Consider the following 25,694-nt stretch of genomic DNA (forward strand, 5'->3'; position numbering starts at 1 on the left):
GATCCGAGGAGCCAAAAACTGAAAACAATATAAATACCCATCAACAAGAGAACAGATAGACTGTGCTACATTCAAACAGCAGGAAGGAAGGAACCACAGATTCACACATGGGTAAATCTTAATACTGAGCAAAAGAAGACAGAAAAATACATACTACATATCCATGTTTATATCAAATTGAACACCAGGCAAAAACAATTTATGTACAATATCTTAAAAACTGGAAAAAATGATCACAGCAAGAAAAACATGAGTGAAAACTCATGAAATTGCTCCTAACATAACGCATCTGCCAAATTAGCTCATGATACTGCAATGCCTCCTAACCAAGTGGCTGCTGATGAACCGATGGTGGTGAACAACTGGGGGCTACTGAGAAGCAGGGGAACAGCCTAATGCTCACGGTCGGGAGGGGGAGCAGTGCAGAGGAAGGGCAGCAGCAATCCCCCCACTCCCTGGAAGCAGAGGACTGTGATGAGTGTACTACAAACTGTGTTAAATAACAGGTCCTAGACAGCCACCTCTGCTCTGCTTTGAGTGAACTCTTTTCCACACGCTTATCTTGCTAGAGGAAGGCCTCTCCATTTCCAGCCCTAACTCCTAGGCTGAAGAGTACAGTTACACATCAAAATGACTATACTACCCAAGGCAATCTACAGGATCGATGCAATCCCTATCAAGTCAACAAGGGCATTTTTCACAAAACTAGAACAAAAATTCTTAAATTTTGTATAGACATAAAAGATCCTGAATAGCCAAAGCCATCTTGAGAAAGAAAAACAGAGCTGGAAGAATCAGACTCCCTGAATACTCTCCACACTACAAAGCTACAGTAATCAAAACAGCACGGACCTGGCACAAAAACAGAAATATAGATCATTGGAACAGGATAGGAAGCTCAGAAATAAACCTATGCACCTCTGGTCCATTAATCTATGGCAAAGTGGTGCTGGGAAAACTGGACAGCTATATGCAAAACAAAAATGAGATTATAACACTCCTTAACACCATACAGAAACATAAACTCAAAATGGATCAAAGACAAATATAAGACCAGAAGGAAAACATAGTCAGACCACTTTTTGACATGAATCGCAGCAAGGTATTTATCGAGCCATCCCCCAGAGTAATGGAAATAAAAACAAAAGTAAATAAGTGGGATCTAAATAAATTCAGTAACTTTTGCATAGCAAAGGAAACCATAAACGAAACAAAAAGACAACCTAGAGAATAGAAGAAAATATTTGCAAATAATGTGACTGACAAAGGGTTCAGTTCAGTTCAGTCGCTCAGTCGTATCTGACTTTGCAACCCCATGGCCTGCAGCACGCCAGGCCTCCCCGTCCATCACCAACTTCCGGAGCTTGCTCAACTCATGGCCATCGAGTCAGCGATGCCATCCAACCATCTCATCCTCTGACGCCCCCTTCTCCTCCTGCCTTCAATCTTTCCCAGCATCAGGGTCTTTTCCAAAGAGTCAGTTCTTTGCATCAAGTGGCCAAAGTATTGGAGTTTCAGCTTTAGCATCAGTCCTTTCAATGAATATTCAGGACTGATTTCCTTTAAGATGAACTGGTTGGATCTCCTTGCAGTCCAAGGGACTCTCAAGAGTCTTCTCCAACACCACAGTTCAAAAGCATCGATTTTTCAGTGCTCAGCTTTCTTTATAGTCCAACTCTCATTTCCATACATGACTACTGGAAAAACCACAGCTTTGACTTAGATCCCACGGGAGTCACAAAAAGAAGATATGCCACTAATTCCTCTCAAAGAGATTAACCCAGTAAGAGTCAAAGACACAAAGAATACAAACACAAGACAGATTGTGGTACCAAACAAGAAGTTCTAGCAGCTCAGGGAAGGAAGAGATGGCTTCCAACTAGTTTGAAAAGGAAGTTACACAGAAGCAAGCCTTTGAAGAATAGGGTTAGGGTTAGTCATCCCAAAGAATGAAATGGGGGAAGGTGGAAAGACGAAAGATTTTCAAGTTACTGTTTCCTGTACCAATGTTCTTTGTCACTTACAGAAGTACTTTTAGGACAAAAGGGCTAAAGCTATTTTTTGCGTGATGGGCATTTTATCACAAGTACAAACTACTTAGTATCTTATGTACATTAACAGAAGTTCATAATCTGCAGACTCCTTAACTCCTGACAGTTTATATTTTGACAAAAAAAAGTCTAGAAACAGAGGAATTTGGCATAACTACGGTTGCTATTAGCAAACTGTAAGCTATTTTGACAAGTAAATTCAGAGAGCTGTTTCTAGAAAGCACTCCAAGTTTAATAACAGATATCAGCTACAGTGAGGTTCTTTTTTTAACGGTTAACTCATCTCTCTGTGTTATTTAAGAGTCCTTTTAATGAAATAGAAAAATGAAGTGTTTCCCCAAAGTACCCATCAGGATACTTTCTTATCACTCTTTGCAATGGCTGACGTTAAATGAAAGCGGTTCATGACTATCAGAGAACAGCAGCAGAAATGCGCCAGCTCTCAGGGCCACGGCCCGTATTCATATGCAGCCGGCAGATTTCACTGCATATAAATGGCCAAGGAAAATGTACTGGTTTCAATCAATGAAGATATTCTAGGTTCTGAAAATTCCATATATTCTAGGTTCAGCAAAATGTTTCATGTGGTATAAACTGAAAAAGTGTAACAGAACTTTAATACCCAAATTTGTATTTTGTGAGAGCTTGAATTTTTAGATTTTAAGTAATAACATACAAAGTACAGAACAATTCTAATTGTGTAATTTAACTATAACACTGATGTGAGACAAAAGGCTTTCATTGGAGTCCAGTATGAATCAGAGGAGAGTTAAGAGAGTAGGTGCATTAAAAGGTGCAGTTTTCTGGGCTTAGAAATTTTCTCTCGAAAATAATTATTTACGAAAGACAATGGAGAAGAGGCAGATAGCCACCCTGTAACAGCAGTTAACTGTATTAGCCCAGCGTGGGCCGCACCAGCGGCGAAGCTCACGGCACGCCACCTCTCCCTCCACGCGTCCGCGGCACTGAAGACCTACCTTCAAACTAGCGGTTACTGCACTGTTGTCTGCCTGCCTCCTCCTCTTCCCCAGGGCACAACAGGAAACAATTCATTTCTTGTATCCATATACACACTCAGCAAAGCTGCTGAATGAGTAAGCAGACATAGTCTCAGGAATTCATTTCAGAGTCAACAACAAAACCTAAATGTTCACTTCTAGATATTGTGATAAAAAACAGAAACTTCCTACCAAAAACTTAAATAAAACTAATAAAATCACAGACTTCAGATGGTTAAAAGAAACTAGAGTAAAAATGGGGCATAAGGACTTCCCTGGTTGCCCAGTGGTTAAGACTCTGCACTTTCACTGAAGAAGGCATGGGTTCCATCCCTGGCTGGGGAACTAAAATCTTACAAGTTGCTTGCTGCTTCCAAAGAAATTAAAAAAAAAAAAAAAAAAAAATTAAAAGATAAAATGTACAGTTCCTAAAAAATCATTACTATATTTTAAATGTTCTGATTTTTTCTGCCGTTATATACCCTCACTCTGACAACAAGGGAGGAGTAAGGAAAATCCACTGCATGCCAACATTCTCTTGGCCTTTTGGGGAAAGCTTCTACTGCAGCGGTTCTCAGACCTCTGAATTTCACAGATCAGCAAGTTTTTTTGGACTGATCTAGGGTCAAAAATTTTTATTTTCCCAAGTAAGGCAAAAAAAATTCCAAAAGGCAAAAACAAAAAAACTACATACATACACACAAGTCCTACCACCTAATATCATCACAGTTTCATAAAAAGGTGTTTAAAAACTCAAGCTGGAAAATCATAATCTCTGAATAACGGCTTTTACTTCCAAGAAAGGAAACCTGGACCTCCCTGGCGGTACAGTGGTTAAAGACCCACCTGCCAACGCAGGGGACACGGGTTCAACCCCTATTCTGGGAAGATTCTCCGTGCCACAGGGCAACTAAGCTCATACGCCACAACTGAGCCCACGCGCTGCAACTACTGACGCCCGTGCGCCCTAGAGCCCATGACCCACAGGGTCCTTTCTAAGTGAGAGAGACGCCCTCGCACCGTAAGGAGAGGGCAACCCTCCACTCGCCGCAACTAGAGAACGCCTGCATGCAGCCACGAAGATCCAGCGCAGTCAGCAAAAAGAAACATTATAAACGCTCGCATGCATAAACCCTCAAAGCAGTAAAAGCCTGGACCAAAGTTTTTGGGACTATGATTTCACTGCTATGTCATGATAGCAACATTTCATTTTGCTACTTATTTGATTTGTGAAAAAAATCCACAATTTAAACAAGTTATACAGTCTGAATTTATTAAGAGGCTAATTTAAATTAAAACTCCCAGTATGCTGGGAAACCATTTTCTAAAGAGAAATTTCCTAAAGAGACAATGATGGCTACTGGCAAGAATGCATGAAAGATGAATGCAACCTAATTTCTTTTAGAAATAGCTTAGCTGCTCTTTTGTTTCATTGGCCGGTAAATTTACAACGCTTTTTACTCATGTGTTTCCCCTACTAAATTCTTAAGGTCTATATTTTTAACAAGGCTTAACTGTAGCACTTTTCTTATTTAAACTGCAATGAAACATATCAATTCTTATTACTGTTTTTTTTTTATTATTATTACTGTTATTTACGGGTGTTGCAGCAAAACTTACAATTTCAAACTTTCCACAGAAGCTAAAGCGTAAAACATAAGATGCTATTTTATGCTACATTTAATTAAAAAGAAAAGAAGAAAAACGAACAAATCCAGACCTCATTCCAAAATGATTTAAGTTGGAAAACTCTTCAGGATCCAGAGGAAAGTCTATGAAATACTAGGGAAAACAAAAGTCTCCCCTGGGGTAAGGATGGCTAGAGCAATTACCACTTCATGGCTTCAGTTTTAAGAAGGGCTAACATCTTTCTAGTTTACTCATCCACTACAGATCTTTTTCATTGGAAGGAACACATTTTTAAAGTTTTATTATTATCATTTTTGGCCATGCCATACAGTTTACAAGATCTTAATCCTCTGACCAAGGATCCAACCCCTGGCCCCTGCAGTGGAAATGCTGAGTCCTAACCACTGGACCACTAGGAAATTTCCAGAAGGAATAATTTTTTAAAAATCAGAAGAACTGAACAATATCTGTATACTCATGTTCAGGGCAGCACTGTTCACAACAGCAAAACACTTGGAAACAACACAAGTGTCTATCAGTGGATAATGGATAAATAAAATGTAGTATATACACAACAACAGAATATTACTTAGCCTTAAACATGAAGGGTATTTTGACACATGCTACAAGGAGAAGCCAGAAGACACTATACTAAGTGAAACAAGCCAAACACAGGATTCTGACTCTATGCGGCGCCCAGGGTACTCAGGTCATACAGCGTAGGAGAAAGTCGGCTGCCGGGGAGCAAGAGGGAGGGGAGACCGGGAGCTATTGTTTAACGCTCAAGGAGTTTCAGAGGAAGACAAAAACATTCTGGGATGAATAACAGTGATGGCTGCACAACAATGTGAATGTACTCAATGTCACAACTATAGTTAAAAATGATTAAAATGGTAAACTTCGTTACATAAATTTACAATTTAAAAAACTGCATAGAACACAGACACACGTTTTTCAAAAAATTAAATAAATTACTGTGTAAATTGCAATTGCAGTCACTCAGTCGTGTCCGACTCTTTGCAACCCTGTGGACTGTAGCCCACCAGGCTCCTCCATCCATGGGATTCTCCAGGCAAGAATACTGGAGTGGGCTGCCATTTCCTTCTCCAGTGGATCTTCCCAACCCAGGGATCGAACCCAGGTCTCCCACGTCGCAGGCAGATGCTCTAACCTCTGAGCCAGCAGGGAAGCCCACGGAACATCACCAGGACCTTCAGAAGGCCTCTGTATGCCCTGCTCAACCTTTTGTTGTTGTTGTTCAGTCGCTCAGTCATGTCTGACTCTCTGCGACCCCATGGACCGCAGCACGCCAGGTCTCCCTGTCCTTCACCATCTCCCAGAGCTTGCTCGAACTCATGTCCATTGAGTCGGTGATGCCATCCAACCATCTCACCCTCTGTTGTCCCCTTCTCCTCCAGCCCTCAATCTTTCTAAGGATCAGGGTCTTTTCTAATGAGTCAGCTCTTCACATCAGGTGGCCAAAGTACTAGAGTTTCAGCTTTAGCATCCGTCCTTCCAATGAATATTCAGGACTGATTTCCTTTAGAACTGACTGGTTGGATCTCCATGCATTCCAAGGGACTCTCAAGAGTCTTCTCTAACACCACAGTTCAAAAGCATCAATTCTTTCATACTGAGTCTTCTTTACGGTCCAACTCCCACATCCATACATGACTACTAGAAAAACCATAGCTTTGACTATACAGACCTTTGTTGACAAAGTAATGTCTTTGCTTTTTAATATGCTGTCTAGGTTTGTCATAGCTTTTCTTCCAAGAAGCAAGCGTCTTTTAATTTCATGGCTCCAGTCATCATCTGCAGTGATTTTGGAGCCCAGAAAAATAAAGTGTGCCACTGTTTCCACCGTTTCCCCATCTATTTGCCATGAAGTGATGGGACTGGACGCCATGATCTTAGTTTTTTGAATGCTGAGTTTTAAGCCAGCTCTTCACTCTCCTCTTTACCTTGACCTCCTTTCGACCTTTACCCTGACTCATCCTGAAGTGCCACTTTCCTGGCGGCTCAGATGGTAAAGAATCTGCCTGCAATGCAGGAGACAGGGTCCTGATCCCTGGGTCAGGAAGATCCCCTGGAGAAGGAAATGGCAACCCACTCCAGTATTCTTGCCTGGAGAATTCCAAGCACAGAGGATGCTGGCAGGCTACAGCCCACAGGGTGGCAAAGAGTCAGACATGGCTGAACAACTAACACTTTCTCTTACAACCAGAAGTAGTCATTATGCTATTACATTTATCAATCCCTTACTTTTCGTTACAGTTTCACCCCACAAGGATGTCACATAAAAAAATACATTGCTTAGGTGTTAAACATAGCTGCAATTCACTGTAGTGTAAAATGTTGTTGTGTGAATCAGTCATAATTTATCTTTGTTGAATGAAATCAGTTACTTGTTATGAAATAACAAATAATAGCTTCTCTAGAATAGTGGCTTTCAAATTACAGCAACCACAGTAAGAAAATAATTTTTACCTCACAGTCTACCCACATATATACATACAGAACCAGGAAGAAGTTTCACAAAATAATACCCTTACATAAAGCACACTGATATTTTCTATTGTATTTATCATTTAAGAAAATTGTTGGTCAAATGCCACTAAACCATCTTCATTCTAATGGGCTACAAGCCCAGGTTGAAAAACAATTCTCTAGAGTATGTATTCAGGTGTGAAATTGCTGGGTGTGGGTTATACATATTTACTAGATAAAGTCAAACTGTCTTTTAAAGTAAGTGTTCCATCACTTCTCGGCCTTTTGGCTAAGATCAAGTATAAAGTGAATGTTCCAATTTACACTCCCACCTGTAGTGTATATAGCCGTTAATTTTAATTTGATTTTAAAATCATAAAATGGGCTTTAAAAGTTTATTAGGGGCTTCCCAGATGGTCAAGTGTTAAGAATCTGCCTGCCAACGCAGAGGGCATGGGTTCGATCCCTGGTCCAACAAGATCCCACAGGCCTCAGAGCGACTAGGCCTGAGCACCACAACTGCTGAGCCAGGGTGCCCAGGGTCCCCGATCGGCAACCAGGGACGCCGCTGCAGTGAGGAGGCCTCGCACCGCAGCTAGGAGAGCCCCACTTGCCCCAGGGTCCCTGATCGGCAACCAGGGACGCCGCTGCAGTGAGGAGGCCTCGCACCGCAGCTAGGAGAGCCCCACTTGCCCCAGCTAAAGAAAGCTTGTGGGCAGCAATAAAGCCCCAGGGCAGCCAAAAATAAATTTAAAAAATAAAAATTAACAGCGGCAACCTCGGCTTCATTAAAAAAAAAAAAAAATCAAGTATGCTTCTGGCCTTCTATTCATTTTGTACAGTATCTTGATTATCTGAGAATTGTATAAATATTTGTTGAGTTAGGTGCCCACTAAGACCTAAGCCAACATTAGATAAATAATACAGATAGTTACTACTTTTCACCACTTCACAAGTTACAACTCTCCTCATTAATAACTTACCTAATTAAAACTCATATTTTACATCTTATTGCTAGGACTTCCAATAAAGTCCAGACAAAGGAAAGAGCACAAAAACCAATCAAGATATAGCATACCCAGCCAGAATTTTGCTTTTAGGCAGAAAATATGCCTTAAGACAGAACGTCCAGGAATAAGTGAAAATTGCCAATGCCAACTGCCCTTCTATATGTGTTATATCATATAATATTCAGCTGGATAGTATGATGGCTGAAAATCTTTAACACCCTAATTTAAATTTAAGAGTCCACATTTAAAAGGATGGAGTGAAGGAAATTAATTTCTATCTTTGACTTTCTTTAAATTTGCTATAATCTCAGGGAAACTGACTCTATATACTATATCAATTGTCTGTTTAAAAAAAAAAAAGAAATGTCAAAACTCAGTACTTTGTACCACTCTTATAAAAATAAGCGAAGACTATACAAAACATAAATGTATTCAAAAAAGCTTGTAATGGGACTTCCCTGGTGGGCCCAGTGGTTGAAACTCTGAAGCTTCCAAAGCAGGGGGCAAGGGTTCAATCCCTGGTAGGGGAACTAAGATCCCACATGGCACATGGCATGGCCAAAAAAAAAAAAAGCTTGTAATATGAGATTCCAGGTAGAAAGTAATATGCAATGGTGAGATTCTGTACTTGGAGCCAAGGTCAACTGAATGATCTGTTCTAAATAGCTGACTTTTTAAAAAATAACCTTATTTATTTGTTTACATATATTTTTGGCTGTGCAAGCAGGAGCAACCCCTCAGCTCCAGGTGTCTGGGCTCCTCACTGTAGTGGTTCCTTTCCTTGGGGAGCAGAGGCTCAAGGCCTCGCAGGCTTCAGGCTCTGGAGCACAGGCTCAACAGCTGCGGGGCACGAGCTCAGCTGCTCCGAGGGCTGTGGGCCCTTCTGCACCAGGCTTCTAACCGGCGTCTCCCGCACTGGGCGGCGGACTCCTCACCGCCGACCCGCGTCTCCCGCACTGGGAGGCGGACTCCTCACCGCCGACCCGCGTCTCCCGCACTGGGCGGCGGACTCCTCACCGCCGACCCGCGTCTCCCGCACTGGGCGGCGGACTCCTCACCGCCGACCCGCGTCTCCCGCACTGGGAGGCGGACTCCTCACGACACCGCCGACCCGCGTCTCCCGCACTGGGAGGCGGACTCCTCACCGCTGACCCGCGTTTCCCGCACTGGGAGGCGGACTCCTCACGACACCACCAACCCGCGTCTCCCGCATTGGGAGGCGCACTCGTCACCGCCGACCCGCGTCTCCCGCACTGGGAGGCGGACTCCTCACCGCCGACCCGCGTCTCCCGCACTGCGAGGCGGACTCCTCACGACACCACCAACCCGCGTCTCCCGCACTGGGAGGCGGACTCCTCACGACACCGCCGACCCGCGTCTCCCGCACTGGGAGGCGGACTCCTCACCGCTGACCCGCGTCTCCCGCACTGGGAGGCGGACTCCTCACCGCTGACCCGCGTCTCCCGCACTGGGAGGCGGACTCCTCACGACACCGCCGACCCGCGTCTCCCGCACTGGGAGGCGGACTCCTCACGACACCGCCGACCCGCGTCTCCCGCACTGGGAGGCGGACTCCTCACCGCTGACCCGCGTCTCCCGCACTGCGAGGCGGACTCCTCACCGCTGACCCGCGTCTCCCGCACTGGGAGGCGGACTCCTCACCGCCGACCCGCGTCTCCCGCACGAGGAGGTGGACTCCTCACCGCTGAGCCACCAGGGACAAGAGCTGACTGTGAAAGCTTTTAAACAAACTGTGCTCGGAGATAGCTGATTTCCAGTGTTGTACTAGGGTCTAAACATTCTCTCAAAGAAATCCACAAGAGCACACTATAAAACTAAATGCCCATAGTTTAACTGTTCCACATTACTACTTCAGAGCAGTTTACAAATTCTAAAATCAAACTGACATACACTAGTAGAGTTCCCAACCACACAATAACAGTATCGTACAAAAGAAGGATAATACCTAGTTTGTCAAGAGTGATAAACTTCCGTTACTTCTTTTAAACTGCAAACCATCATCAATACTTCAAAAAGGAGATATGTTAAATGGAGAATACATAAAGATTAGCTAAATAGACAAACAGGTATGCATTAACATTAAACTTCTCCGGAAGAAAGTAAATACATTAAAGAGAGTTTTAGGATGGAAAACAGTGATCTTGAGAAATTATCAAGGAAAAAAATATTTGAAACACACTGTCATACCTAATTATATAGCAAATAGGTGGCATAACACCACAGAGGTAGTTCAAGTAGCTTTAAAAAGCAGTATTTTTTACTACACATCTTTTGTGTGTTATATTTTCAGTACAAAAAAAAAATCAATTAAAAAAAAGCTGTACTCCGTAGTCTTACTTGTAGTAACAATATTGCCACTGTTTTTTTTTTAAATACTACAGGTACATTGTAAAGCAAATAAATAATTATGTTTACTCCATTAAAAGCCAAAACCAAAATAAAAAACAAAAAAAGAGATACAAGTATAAAATTAAAGAGATAAAATAAAATTCCTGCAATTATAAATATAAATCAAAAGTAAGAGTACGAACTCATTTTTTCCCCTCTTAAAAGAAAGTATTGCCTAGCCTTGTTCATTGAAAAAGATTCAGAACAGAAACAACGACATCTCAGTAGCAATGAATACCCCTACCACCTGGACTGTGGTCTCTATATATTATATTTTCCACTAAAATGAAGTAGGTCTCCTTGAAGAATGGCTGTTTCTACAGTTGAGGTAAGAAATGCACAAGAAGAGCCTGGAATATCTCCTTGTGCCCCAGAGCAAAGAGACTCCTGAGGACAGAAGCAGTCATATCAAAAGGGCATAGGATCCAACTTGAAGGCACCCCCACACCCCTGAAAGAAAACAATCTGAGCATAAAAAACACAAAAACCTAAGAAAACTGTTACGGATTTAAATGTATCAAGTATATTAAAATCTGTAAGTTCAAATGATACCAAAGAAAATTCACTGGTCATCAGGAGAGGCTGCTAAGGGACCAACTCATGATTACTAAAACTTAACAAAGGGAACGAATCAAGTTCTTTTCCTGCCTGTCCTATACTAACCGTAACCAAATAGTCAATACAGCAAAGAACTTTGGGAGGAATTCTACCTAGATGAAGAAGGAATGACAGATAATCACCATTTTGTAAACTCTAACAATTTATAATCAATAAAGAGAGCTAAAAGCTATTATATAAAAGACTGATGGAAAACATTATAATCAGAGAGATCAGGCAATACCATCTGAACCTAGACCTCAATCTCTGAGACCACCGGAAATTACAGCTCAGGAGTAATGCAACGGGCAGTACGCAGAACTGCCTGTGAAGCATGCTTGCTCTAGCATTTTAACTGAATCATGGCTCTACATCAGGCTAAAAAGATTAACTGCTGAGGCCGTCTGCCTGAAGGCAGAATAAAAGTGAAGGGGAGCTGAAAGAGCCAGCAGCTTCCTGAGTTGAGGAGACAGAGAGCAGAGTTCAGGGATAAGGAGGAGGCTGGACCACGTGGGGCAGGATTCCAGAAAGGAAAGAAGCCACACAGAAAAAGAACTCCAGAAATCTCTCGTGTCCTCCTAAATCTCTGCTTAATACTGGGTGACATATGCATGGTGAAACTCCACAAAGTCAGGAAAAGAATTACAAGGAAGTTGTCACTGGACCAGTTCCCACAGTTCACAAGCAGAAGACACTTAAGTTCCACCAAGTCAGATTGGACAGCTCTTGGTAATCACCTGGAATACCCAGTGGAGACCCCAGAGAGCTCACCGCAGGGATAGGGCTAAACTGTCCTGAACTGAGGACTACTCTAGATCCACCTTAGCAAGACCTAAAAACAGACTCAAAAAGATGAAACTGACCAGCGGCAACTTAACTGTCTGCCAAAATATTCTTTAAAGAAAGACAGCAAAAGCCACTTATCCAACACCCAACCAAAAATGACGAGATGTGCCAAGAGAACTCCCCACTCCCACCCCACCCCCACCAAAAAGACCCATACTAAGCGAAAATTCAGTCAATAGGAAAACCCCTGAAATGGCACGTGGAAGAAGACGACAAGGACCTTAAGTCAGCAATAAGCAGTATAGGCACTTCCCTGGCAGTCCAGAGCTTAGGATCGCCTTCCAGTGCAGGAGGTGCAGGTTCTGACCCTAACTGGGAAGCTAACACCCCACATGCCTTGCAGCCCTCCCCGCCCAAAAAAGACAAGCAATACTGTAACAAATTCAATAAAGGCTTTAAAAATGGTCCACATTAAAAAAAAGAAAGAAAGAAAGAAAAATCTAGGGCTTCCCTGGTGTTCCACTGGTTAAGAATCTGTCATGCAATGCAAGGGACACCCGTTCCATCCCTGTTTCAGGAAGATCCCACGTGCTGTGGGATCAACTAAGCCCATGAGCCACAGCTACTGAAGCCCACGTGCCTCAGAGCTTGTGTCCTGCAACAAGAGAAGTCACCGGAGTGAAAAGCTTGCACCCCATTCACCACAACTAGAGAAAGCCAGCACGCAGCAACGAAGACCCAGTGCAACCAAAATTAAAAATAATAAATACTTTTTTAAAAAGAAGTAGGACTTCCTTGGTGGCGCAGTGGATAAGAATCCCCCTGCCAATTCAGGGCACACGGGTTTGACCCCTGGCCTGGGAGGATCCCACGTGTGGGGGAGCAACTGAGCTTGGGCGTGACAACCACTGAGGCTGCACACTGCCACTACTGACGCTGCGCGCCCAGAGCCCGTGCTCCGCGAGAGAAGCCTCCACACCACCGCAGACAGCAGCCCTGCTCGCCGCAGCCAGAGACAGGGGCACGCGGCCAGGACACCCTCACAGCCAGAAAGAAGGAAAGAAGCATACCACTGTTATGCTCGAGCAACTAAAGGGAAGCATGACTGTAACAGAAAGAGAGAAGATATTTAAAATGAATTAACAAAAAACTTTCAGAAATGAAAAACATATAACAAGAAAACGTCAGGGCAGATAATTAACAGCAGATCAGCGAAGGGAGAAGGAAAGAATTAGGTGAAACTTTTAAGACATGAGCAACACAAACTATCCAAAATGAAACACACAGAGAAAAAAAGACAAAAAATCTAACACAGCCTCACTAACATTTGCAACAATATCAGACAGTCTAACACACTTGTAATTGGAGTCCTGGAAGAAAACAGAAAATGAGCCAGGTAAAGATTCTTTTTTAAAATGGTGAAAATTTTCCCAAATTTGATGAAAACTATAAACCCAGAGTTCCAAGAATCTAAACAAACCAGGTAGAATAAAACACATACACAATGATAAAACCAGACCAAAAAGCACATCATAATCAAACTGCTGAAAATCAGTGACTGGGAATGACTGTCAGAAACTACAAAAGCCAGAAGTCAGTGGAATGACATCTTCAAAAGCCTGAAAGAGAAATAACCAACTTGGGGCTCTATATCCATGATAATACCCTGAATATAAAATAAAAGCATTTTCCAACAGGCAAGGTAGAAATAGTATGACACTCATACACCCACAGGACAAGAAAGGTTAAAGGAAGCCCTTCGGTGGGAGAAAGACGCCAGTCAGAAGTCTGAACATACAGGCGCTAACAGATGAAGAGCATGGCAAACAGTATCAGACTTCTGCTCCCTCACCTTAAACACTTCCCTGAAAAGGTGCCTGTTTAAGAGTACATAATATCCTGTGAGGTTCACAACATGCAAATAAAATGTACGACAACAATGGCCAAGAACGGGGAACTAGAAAAGCACTGGTCTCATCTGTGAAGAGGTGTCAGCACACCTCTGACTGACAGACTGCTGATAAACATAAAATGCATGTTGTGGACTATGTTGCATTTGGTATCTATATTGTAAACCCCTGAACCACAAACACGCCTAAAGTACAGCTAATAAGCCAACAGTGGAGATAAAATATACTTTAAACATAAAGGTGCAGAGAGGCTAAACATCAAAGGATGGGAAAGACATAAGAGAAATTCAAGCATTAGAAAGCTACAATGTCTGTGTTAACACAACACTAATAGACTTCAAAACAAGGAACATTACTAGGAGAAAAAAAAAAGAGGGACATTTCATAACAATTAACGAGTCAATTCATCAAGAAGAAATAGCAACCCTAAATGTGTACTTCCTGGATAAGAACTGCAAAACTCAAGAACAAAATACCTTTAAGACCCAAAAGTTAGTTAAAGATAGTGCACAGATATTAGTGACATAACAGGGTATCCTGACTTTGCTTTAAAATACTCTACCACTCCTCTGTCCAAAAGTGGGGAGATAGATAAGACAGTTAAAATGTTAGTAATTTTTGAAGCTAAGGGATAAGTACACGGAGATTGAGCATATCATCCTCTGTATTTATGCATGTATTTGAAATTTTCCATTATATAAAGTTAAAAAATGAAGAAAGAAAAAAGAGCTTACTGAACTACCAAGCACTGATTAAAGGGACAGTACCAGGAATACAGATGAACCTAACCTGTCTGCAGGGCAGGAAGAGACACGGGTGTACAGGACGGACTCACGGACGCCGCAGGCAGGAGAGGAGGCTGGGACCTGCTGGAACACACACCCGACCCCGGGAAAGAGGACGGCGAGGTGGAGCTGCAGTGTCGCACAGGGAGCTCGGCTTGCTGCTCCGGGATTACCGAGAGGGGCAGAGTGTCGGGGGGCGGGGGAGGCTCTTGGCGGGGGGGGGGGGGGGTGGGTACATATGTGTTTATTGTTCACTCGCTCAGTTGTGTCTGACTCATTGCAACCCCATGGATGCAGCACGCCAGGCTTCCCTGTCCATCACTATCTCCTGGAACTTGCTCAAACTCATGTCCATCGAGTCGGTGATGCCATCCAACCATCTTGTCCTCTGTCGCCCACTTCTCCTCCTGCCCTTAATCTTTCCCAGCATCAGGGTCTTTTCCAATGAGTTGGCTCTTCGCATCAAGTTGGTTATGTGTATACATATAGCTGATTCACTTTATTATACAGCAGAAACTAACACAACATTGTAAAGTAATTATACACAAACAAAAATAAATAATAAAAAGGAACTGAATTCAATCCCAAGTCTGCTGATCCTAGAGACAAAAAACAAAGATGCTACTGGGAGTTCGCTGGCAGTCTAAGGGTTAGGGCTCTGAGCTTCCACTGCAGGGGGCACAGGTTTATCCCTGGGCAGGGAACTAAGATCTGACAAGCCGCACAGTGTGACCAAAAATTAAAAAAAAAAAAAGAATACTATGGGGTTGTAACAGAATGATAGGCAGTTGCTGAAAACAGTGGCAAAACTGATTCTATTACAAGAATCCTCAATGGTACCATTTCAGTTGTTACAATGTATAGCAATACTTTCGTATAAATGAGTAAAATTAGACTAGAATCACAATTGTCTGAAGAAATTACATTTAAATCATATTTCAGAGTTTCTTTGGGCTTCCCTAGCAGTCCAGTGGTTAGGATTCTGCACTTCCACTGTAGAGGGGACAAGTTCCATCTCTAGTCAGGGACGTTCCACATGCTTTGAGGTGTGACAAAAAAAAAACAGTGACATTTTCAAGTTTCTTTAAAAGGCCTTAGTTAGTTTTCTCATCTCTAAATTGTAGGTAACAATAATACCTATCTCATAAGCCTTTGTGAAAATTAAATGCTTTAGTATATGTAAACTCTCAGAAAAGTATAAGGCATATAGTAAATATTCAAATATTCTTTGTATTTTGCTTTACATTCTATTCACAAAAGCTAATGGTTAAAGTAGAACATTGTAAACAAGCTAGTAGTGAAAATAAACTTGTTTTACCATATATACCAATTTTATACCAGAAGACATGGGTAATGAAGTTACCTTTGAGAAAAGCAGTTGTATATTCTGAAACAATAAATTAGATGAATCAATGCTTTTAATAAGCACAAAAATGTAAACATATTTAGTTTTATTTCAAACTGTAAATTCTGTTACACAATGAGGCAAAAATTACTAAAAGAAAAAAATGCATTTTACAACCACTTTACAATCTAAGCCTAGGAAAGAAATTTCCAATGAAAAGCAGCACCACATACTAGAGGTCCAAAGGGAGATAGAACAGTCTTATGGGGTCGGTTTCCCTTAATCTGGGCTTCCAATGAGCAAAATCCTTTTGCCAGAGAACACTGGAGATGTCTTTATAAACACAAGGCATCCACAGAGAAATAATGAAATATAGGTATATATATCTTTATAATGTCAAGTAATCATCTCATAATTACAAATCTCATGCTTTATTATTAAAATTTCCTGGAATTATTTTTCATCATGTAAAAAGTATCCTCTTTAGGATTTGAAATAGCTCAACTGGAATTCCATCACCTCCACTAGCTTTGTTCGGAGTGATGCTTCCTAAGGCCCACTTGATCTTGCATTCCAGGATGTCTGGCTCTAGGTGAGTGATCACACCATTGTGATTATCTGGGTCATGAAGATCTTTTTTGTATAGTTCTTCTGTGTATTCTTGCCACCTCTTCTTAATATCTTCTGCTTCTGTTAGGTCCATACCATTTCTGTCCTTTATTGTGCCCATCTTTGCACGAAATGCTCCCTTGGTATCTCTGATTTTCTTGAAGAGATCTCGTCTTTCCCATTTTACTGTTTTCTTCTATTTCTTTGCACTGATCACTGAGGAAGGCTTTCTTAGCTCTCCTTACTATTCTTTGGAACTCTGCATTCACATGGGTATATCTCTCCTTTTCTCCTTTGCCTGTAGCTTCTCTTCTTTACTCAGCTGTTTGTAAGGCCTCCTCAGACAACCATTTTGCCATTTTGCATTTCTTTTTCTTAGGGATGGTCTTGATCACTGCCCCCTGTACAATGTCATGAACCTCTGTCCATAGTCCTTCAGGCACTCTATCAGATCTAATCCCTTGAATCTATTTGTCGCTTCCACTGTATAATCGTAAAGGATTTGATTTAGGTCATACCTGAATGGTCTAGTGGTTTTCCCTACTTCCTTCAATTTAAGTATGAATTTTGCAATAAGGAGTTCATGATCTGAGTCACAATCAGCCCCCAGTCTTGTTTTTGCTGACTGTATAGGGATGTTACATCTTTGGCTGCAAAGAATATAATCAATCTAATTTCTGCACTGACCATCTGGTGATGTCCATGTGTAGAGTCTTCTCTTGTGTTGCTGGAAGAGGGTGTTTGCTATGACCAGTGCGTTCTCTTGGCAATACTCTGTTAGTCTTTGCCCTGCTTCATTTTCTACTCCAAGACCAAATTTGCCTGTTATTCCAGGTATCTCTTGACTTCCTACTTTTGCATTCTAATCCCAAGAAAATAAATGAAAAGGACATCTTTTTTGGGTGTTAGTTCTGAAAGGTTTTGTAGGTGTTCATAGAACCATTCAACTTCAGCTTCTTCATCATTACTGGTTGGGGCATAGACTTGGATTACTGTGATATTGAATGGTTTGCCTTGGAAACAATTCTGTCATTTTTGAGACTGCACCCAACTACGGCATTTCAGACTCTTGTTGACTATGATGGCTACTCCATTTCTTCTAAGGGATTCCTGCCCACAGTAGTAGATATAATGGTCATCTGAGTTAAATTTGCCCATCCCAGTTCATTCTGGTTCACTGATTCCTAAAATGTTGATGTTCACTCTTTTCATCTCCCATTTGACCACTTCCAATTTACCTTGATTCATAGACCTAACATTCCAGGTTCCTATACAATATTATTCTTTACAGCATTGGACTTTACTTCCATCACCAGTCATATCCACAACTGGGCCTTGTTTTCACTTTGGCTCCATCTCTTTATTCTTTCTGGAGCTATTTCTCTTCTCTTCCCCAGTAGCATATTGGGCACCTACCGACCTGGGGAGTTCATCTTTCAGTGTCATATCTTTTCGCCTTTTCATACTGTTCATGGGGTTCTCAAGGAAGAATACTGAAGTGGTTTGCCATTCCCTTCTTCAGTGGACCACGTTTTGTCAGAAATCTCCACCATGACCTGTCTGTCTTGGGTGGCCCTACACCACATGGCTAATAGTTTCATTGAGTTAGACAAGGCTGTGGTTCATGTGATCAGTTTGATTAGCTGCACTCCATATCCCAGTAAATTTGGAAAACTCAGCAGTGGCCACAGGACTGGAAAAGGTAATGCTAAAGAATATTCAAACTACCGCACAATTGCTCTCATCTCACACGCTAGCAAAGCAATGCTCAAAATGCCCCAAGCCAGGCTTCAACAGTATGTAAAGCATGAAATTCCATATGCTCAAGCTGGATTTAGAAAAGGCAGAGGAACCAGAGATCAAATTGCCAACATCCATTGGATCATCAAAAAAGCAACCGAGTTCAAGAAACACCTCTACTGCTTTATTGACTCTGCCAAAGCTCTTCACTGTGTGGACCCCAACAAACTGTGGAAAATTCTTAAAGAGATGGGAATGCCAGACCACCCCACCTGCCTCCTGAGAAATCTACATGCAGGCCAAGAAGCAACAACTAGATCCAGACATGGAACAACAGACTGGTTGTTGTTGATGTACTCCAGGAAAGGAATACGTCAAGGCTGTATATTGTCACCCTGTTTATTTAACTTATATGCAGAGTACGTCAGGCGAAATGCTGGTCTGGATGAAGCACAAGCTGGAGTCAAGATTGCCGGGAGAAATATCAATAACCTCAGATACGATGACATCACGCTTTTAGAAGAAAGCAAAGAACTAAAGAGCCTCTTGATGAAAGTGAAAGAGGAGAGTGAAAAAGCTGACTTAAAACTCAACATTCAAAAAACGAAGATCACGGCATCCAGTCCCATCATTTCATGGCAAATAGATGGGGAAACAGTGCAAACAGTGAGAGGCTTTTTTTCTTGGGCTCCAAAATCACTGCAGATGGTGACTGCACCCATGAAATTAAAAGACCCTTGCTCCTTGGAAGAAAAGCTATGACCAACCTAGACATCATATTAAAAAGCAGGGACATTACTTTGTCAACAAAGGTCCATCTAATTAAAGATATGGTTTTCCCAATGGTCATGTATGGATGTGAGAATTGGACAATAAAGAAAGCTGAGTGCCGAAGAACTGTCGCTTTTGAACCATGGTGTTGGAGAAGACTCTTGAGAGTCCCTTGGACTGCAAGGAGATCAAACCAGTCAATCCTAAAGGAAATCAATCCTGAATAGTCATTGGAAGGGCTGATGCTGAAGCTGAAACTGCACTACTTTGGCCACCTGATGTGAAGAACTGACTCACTAGAAAAGCCCCTGATGCTGGGAAAGATTGAAGGTGGGAGAAGAAGGGGACAACAGAGGATGAGATGGTTAGATGGTATCACTGATTCAATGGACATGAGTTTAAGTAAACTCCAGGAGTTGGTGATGGACAGGGTAACCTGGAGTGCCACAGTCATGGGGTTGCAAACAGTAGGTGGCGACTGAGTGACTGAACGGAACCAAACTGTACAAATAATATTACTAGTGCTGCCTTCTGAGTGGAATAGAATACTCTGTATATAAATAAATAAATAAATAAATAAATATTTTCTTTCACACTTCAATTTTCTAATAATGATCTTCTACAAAGAATTAGTACAGAAATTATATTTACTGATAAAGTAACTAAACCTATACAATTTATTTTTCTCTTATTTCTCTCTGTAATTGACTTCCAGAGTAAAGTATTCCAATTTAGGAGGCCTAACACCTTTAAAGAGAACTTTCTTTTAAAATCAGCTTAGCCACAAGTTGTTCATATCAGTTTTTATAACATGTACCGTTACTTAAGGGAAGCCCAGGGTTATATTTCTAGGTGTTTAATTTTATAAAGAAAAGCCTTAACTGAAACAGCTGCTGCTGCTGCTAAGTCGCTTCAGTCGTGTCCGACTCTGTGTGACCCTGTAGACGGCAGCCCACCAGGCACCACCAGCCCTGGGATTCTCCAGGCAAGAACACTGGAGTGAGTAACTAAAACAGCAGATCAGTATATTTAATTACCTTCTTTATCACTTTCTATTTACACAGTGTTATGGCCAGAACAAGAAGTTATCTGAAAACTGAAAAGAACTGAAGGAAAAATTAATTTTCAGAATTTGAGTAACAGAAGTGCACCAAACTCTGCAAATGTTTGCTACCTACCAGAATCTAATTTAGAAAGAAATGCAAAAATCACACACATATATATAGGTGAGGGGGGTAGGGATGGCAGAGAAAGAACACTGAAGATTCAGATGTTACAAAAGAATTTTACTATTAGTAACATTCACTTGCAGTGACACTGATATCCAATTTGTAATAACGGAGATGTAGTCATTTACATGTAGACACTGAACCAGCAAGACTCTTCTATTCACCCTGCTTCTCTACAGTTTCAGAACCTCCCAAGCAGAGCAGACACTGGCAGTCTGGGCACTGCTGAAGCCCTCTACTGATTTGGCAGCAGTGCTTATCCAACAATTAGTTGAAGTAATAATGAATACAGTTTTTCATTAAACTAGTAAGTTAATATATTGAAATACATATAGTCATTAAATATTTGTTGCTGTTGTTCAGCCACTAAATCGTGTCTGACTCTTTGTGACCCCACGGACTGCAGCATGCCAGGCTCCTCTATCCTCCAGTGTCTCCCGGAATTTGCTCAAATTCATGGCCACTGAAGTCACTGATGCTATCGAACCATCTCATCCTCTGCTGCCCCCTTCTCCTTTTGCCTTCCATTTTTCCCAGCATCCGGGTCTTTCCGGATGAGTAGGCTCTTCTCATCAGGTGGCCAACATTTCACAAAACACATACTTTCAGTTTAATACAAGTTACATTAACTTTACACCTCAAATGTGAGGGAAATCATTAATAAAAATAAGTTATATATAATAAGTTAGTAAAGAAAGACATGCTTCACCAATTCATTTTTCACATTCACAAAAATTATAATACTTAATCAAACAGAATCGAATTTGTGCAATACTGCTCATTTTAAAATTAAAACTGGGCTCCCCTGGAGGTCCAGTGGTTGGGACTCTACAATTTCACTGCAGGGGGTGCAGGTTCGATCCCTGCTCAGGAAATTAAGATTCTGCATGCCCATGTGGTGTGGCCAAAAGTAAATAAACTAGAAAATTTTAAATTAAAACTCATTTATATTAATACCTGCATAATAATACACTCACTATACATGAACATATAGTAATGTATTCAGCACTGCATAGGAATGATAAACACTCAATTCATTATGGTTATTTTAGAGAGAGAAAAAGACAATTGGGATTGGAAGGGGAACACACAGGGATTCAGCGATTATCTGTGTTTTATATTTTCCTTTAAAAGAAATTTCTGAAGCAAATAAGGAGAAAGGAAACTTGATAAAGCTAAATTGAAAGGTTAAAAAAAATTTACTGCCCCCAAAACTATTTTTCTGTACAATGTGGTATAAAATATATTTCTTTTTTAAAAATCAACAAGGAAAAAGAAGTACTTAAAAGAATTTTATTGAGGTATAGATGTATAATTTATAAGTTTCAGATGTACAATTTAAAGGTTACACTCCATTTACCGATATAAAATGCTGGCAATATTTCATGTGCTGTATAATATATCCCCTTAGCTTATCTGTTTTAATTTTATACATAGTAGTTTGCACTGCTTAACCCACTACCCTCTATCATGGCCCTCCCCCCCAACTCCTCCCACCCCCACCCCCTGGTAAGCACTGTTTGTTCTCAATATCTGTGAGTTTGGTTTTTTGTTATATTCATCAGTTTACTTTAGTTTTTAGATTTCACATAAAAGTGTACAAGTGGTATTATAGAGTATTTGTCTCTCTTTTACTTATTTCCCTAGGCATAATATCCTCCAAGCCCATCCATGTTGTTACAAATGGCAACATTTCATTCTTTTTTTTTTTTTAGGACAGAGTAGTACTCCAATGTGTGTATATATACCACATATCATTCCTGAATCAATCTATTAGGTACTTCAAATTTAAAAAGTTGAACATTATAGTGAAAAGAAGTAAAGAGAATCAATCTTCTATGTGGGAAAGCTGAAAAACTGTTAGGTGAGAGGTTTGATTTAAAAAGCACTAAGCAATTTCGATGGTGGTGCAGTGGATAAGAACCCACTGTCAGTGCAGGGAACAAAGGTCTGATGCCTGGTCTGGGAAGATCCGTGCACCTCAGAGCAACTGAGCCCATGCGCACAACCGCTGAGCCTGAGCCCCAGAGCCCCAGAGGCCAAGCGCCGCAGCTACTGAGCCCGCAAGCCGCAAGTGTGAACGTCCGGGGCCCAGAGCCAAGCGCCCCAGTGAGAAGCCCCCGCCAGGAGAAGCCCGAGCACCTCAACTACAGAAAGTCCGCACACGACAATGAAGACCCAGCAGTGCCAAAAATAAATAAAGCTGCAAAAGCAGTGAGAGTAAAGAAAGGTTATTACATTAAAAATGTGAAAACACCTGATGCCACTATACATGTAAAAATGGCTAAAATGGTTAATTTCATGTTCTCTATATTTTACCACAATAAAGAAGTATATTATGAGCTAGGCCAATTTAGATTAAAGGATAATATTTTAAAGGTTAAAAACTAAGGACTAAAGTTCCAAGTAGGAACTTCTGCTGGTAACAGCAGAAATCCAAACCTGGAAGCACAGCTCACTGGCACACTAATGGAATTCTATCTCAATCAGTTATAGATCAAAAAATATGAAAAATCTCATGGCTGATTCATGTCAACGTATGACAAAGACCACTACAATATTGTAAAGTAATTAGCCTCCAACTAATAAAAATAAATGAAAATAAATAAATAAATAAAAATGAAAAATCACAAAGAGAAAAAGGAAACTTAAGACTACATTGTCATCACAGCTGTGGACAAAATAAAGTCAAACAGCAAAACTTCAAATTCATTTCACAGAAATTTCTGAAATTTTCCAACTTCATCTTAGCACTATTTTGATTCTTCAAATTGGGCTTGCCTGGTGGCTCAGAGAGTAAACAGTCTGCCTGCAATGCAGGACAATCAAGTTAGATCCCTGGGTTGGGCAGATCCCCTGGAGAAGGAAATAGCAATGCACTCCAGTGTTCTGGCCTGGAGACTCCCAGGAACTGAGGGGCACAGCAAGCCACGCTCCACGGGATCAGAGACTCAGACGTGACTGAGCGACTGAAATGAACTGCACTGGTCTCTACTACCTCTCTCACCCCTCAATTCAAAGTTCCTTTCTCCTCTCATATTCTAAGTGTTGAGGGAACCCACAAAATTCCACTTTTGCCTTCTTTGCCCATGCTACATTTTCTCCTTAGGGAACGACATGGTTTCAAATATGACTGCTAAGGGTGACTCACTAGACTGTGAGATCCTTGAAGTTAGACTAAATGTGTTCATCTTCTATACCTGGTATAAGGCAGATACCATAAAATATTTGTTCAAAAAGACGGATGGATAGATGAATGGATGGGTGGGTGGGTGGACAGAGGGAAAGACAAATTAATCCCTCCAATGCTAGGCTCAATTTTCCTGAACTGCCTCTCCACATTTTGATTACTCTCAATGACCTTCTAGACAGCTGACACCAAACTCATTTTCCCAGGCATCCGCTTACCTTTCTTCCTTCCATTTACCTGACTCAAAACCTAGGAGTCAACTTTTATTTTTCCTTTTCTCTTTCCTCTCACATCTAATTAACAGATTTCTCTCATATTATCCCTTCCTTCCAATTACCTTGCTGTTGCCCTAAAGCCAAAATCATCTCTTAACTAAACTACTGCAATGAAGAGAATTAGCTGATTTTTCCATTGCTTACTCCTTCCTTCTCCAATCGACTTTCATTTCACTTCAGGATTAATCTTCACAGTGCAAATATAGATCAAAAACCCCCATTGATTCCTCAGTGCCAATTCTTTAATATTCAAGGTCTTTAGCATTACTTTTTTTGTGTTCATTTTTATTGTAGTAAAATACACATAAAACATGTTAATCATTTTAAGGTATAGATTTCAATGGCATTAAGTGCATTCACTTTGTATTATCATCACCACTATCTATCTCCAGAACTTTTTCATTACCCTAAATGAAACTCCATATCCATTAAATACTAACTCCCTATTCCACCCTACTCCTGCTAGTCTACTCTCTCTATGAACTGAACTGCTCTCTAGGTATCTCACATAACTGAAATCATAAAACACCTGCCCTTCTGTGTCTGGCTTATTTTACTAATTAACGCAACATTTTCCAGCTCCATCCACGTTGTGAGGCTGGAATCTCATTCCTTTTCTTTACTCGGTCTCTTCTTTCTGGCTGCGCTCCTGCCCCCTCCAGCTGCGGGCTTCTCATTGAGGAGGCTCTGCAGTTGCAGAGCGCAGGCTCCAGGCATTCAAGCTCAGCAGCGGCAGCTCACAGCCCCAGCAGCGGCAGCTCACGGACCCAGCAGCGGCAGCTCACGGGCCCAGCAGCGGCAGCTCACAGACCCAGCAGCGGCAGCTCACAGACCCAGCAGCGGCAGCTCACGGGCCCAGCAGCGGCAGCTCACGGGCCCAGCAGCGGCAGCTCACAGACCCAGCAGCGGCAGCTCACAGACCCAGCAGCGGCAGCTCACGGGCCCTAGAGTGTCTGGGTTTCAACAGTTGTGGCACACGGGCTTAGCAGATCTACGGCATGTGGAATCTACCCACACCATGGATCAAACCTGTGTCTCCTGCACTAGCAAATGGATTCCTATTCACTGAGCCAACAGGAAAGTTCAGAATTTTATTCCTTTTGAAGGCTGAATAACTTTCCATTGTATGTATTTACCAAATTCCGTTTAATCCACTCATCTATTGATGGACATTTGTTGTTTTCACCATTTGGCTACTGTGAATATGCTATTATGAACACTGATAGATAACTAAATATCTGAATTCTTGCTCTTAATTCTCTGGTATAGACATCTAGAGGTGGAACAGGTAGATCATATAGTAACTGTTTACTTTTTGAAGCACTGTCTTCCATAGCTAGCATTCTTTTAAAGTCACCACAGGAGTTCCCTGGTGCTCCAAGGTGAGGAATCTGCCTGTGAATGCAGCAGACAGGACGCCATGGAGCAACAGAGCCTGTGTGCCACAACTGCCAAGCTGGAGCACCCAGCACCCACAGTCCGAAACAGACTAGCCCCCAGCCCCGGCAACTAGAGAAAGCCAGTCTCAGCAAAGGCCCAGGGCAGCCGAAAACAGATAAACTTTTAATAAATAAAGTCACCATGATCTGAATCTAACCTCCCTTTCTGTGCACCTCTTTCCACTGCAGCCTAGTCCTCTACCATTCAGTCAAACGGACTCTGAACAGAGCCTCTTCCTTCCTACCTCTAAAATCCTTTGTCCCTCCTGTTCTTTGGGATATAATTTTCTACATGCAAATCCATCCATCCTGTAAGGGTAGCTCAAGTATCACCTACTTCAGGAAACATTCCCTGATCTCTCCAGTTAGAAGCAATCTTTTTAAAAATTCTCTTTATATTTCTTTCTCACTTTCTACCATATATAATAATC

At 41.6% G+C, this 25,694-nt stretch overlaps 1 protein-coding gene across 3 annotated transcripts in view; it reads right to left on the minus strand.

The window, feature by feature from the left end:
- Positions 1 to 25,694, minus strand: part of FBXO42 (F-box protein 42) — a 115,286-nt gene that overhangs the window by 47,907 nt on the left and 41,685 nt on the right. Inside the window, exon 1 of one of the 3 annotated variants that reach the window (XM_020877954.2) lies at positions 3,029 to 3,110. The exons of the other annotated variants lie outside the window; for them this stretch is intronic. The gene's annotated coding sequence lies outside the window, so the exon portion shown is untranslated. Of the gene's footprint in view, positions 1 to 3,028; positions 3,111 to 25,694 lie in introns of those variants that run through there. 3 annotated transcript variants of the gene reach the window in all.

The sequence above is a fragment of the Odocoileus virginianus genome, chromosome 30 (assembly GCF_023699985.2).
Source record: "Odocoileus virginianus isolate 20LAN1187 ecotype Illinois chromosome 30, Ovbor_1.2, whole genome shotgun sequence".
NCBI classification, from domain to species: domain Eukaryota; kingdom Metazoa; phylum Chordata; class Mammalia; order Artiodactyla; family Cervidae; genus Odocoileus; species Odocoileus virginianus.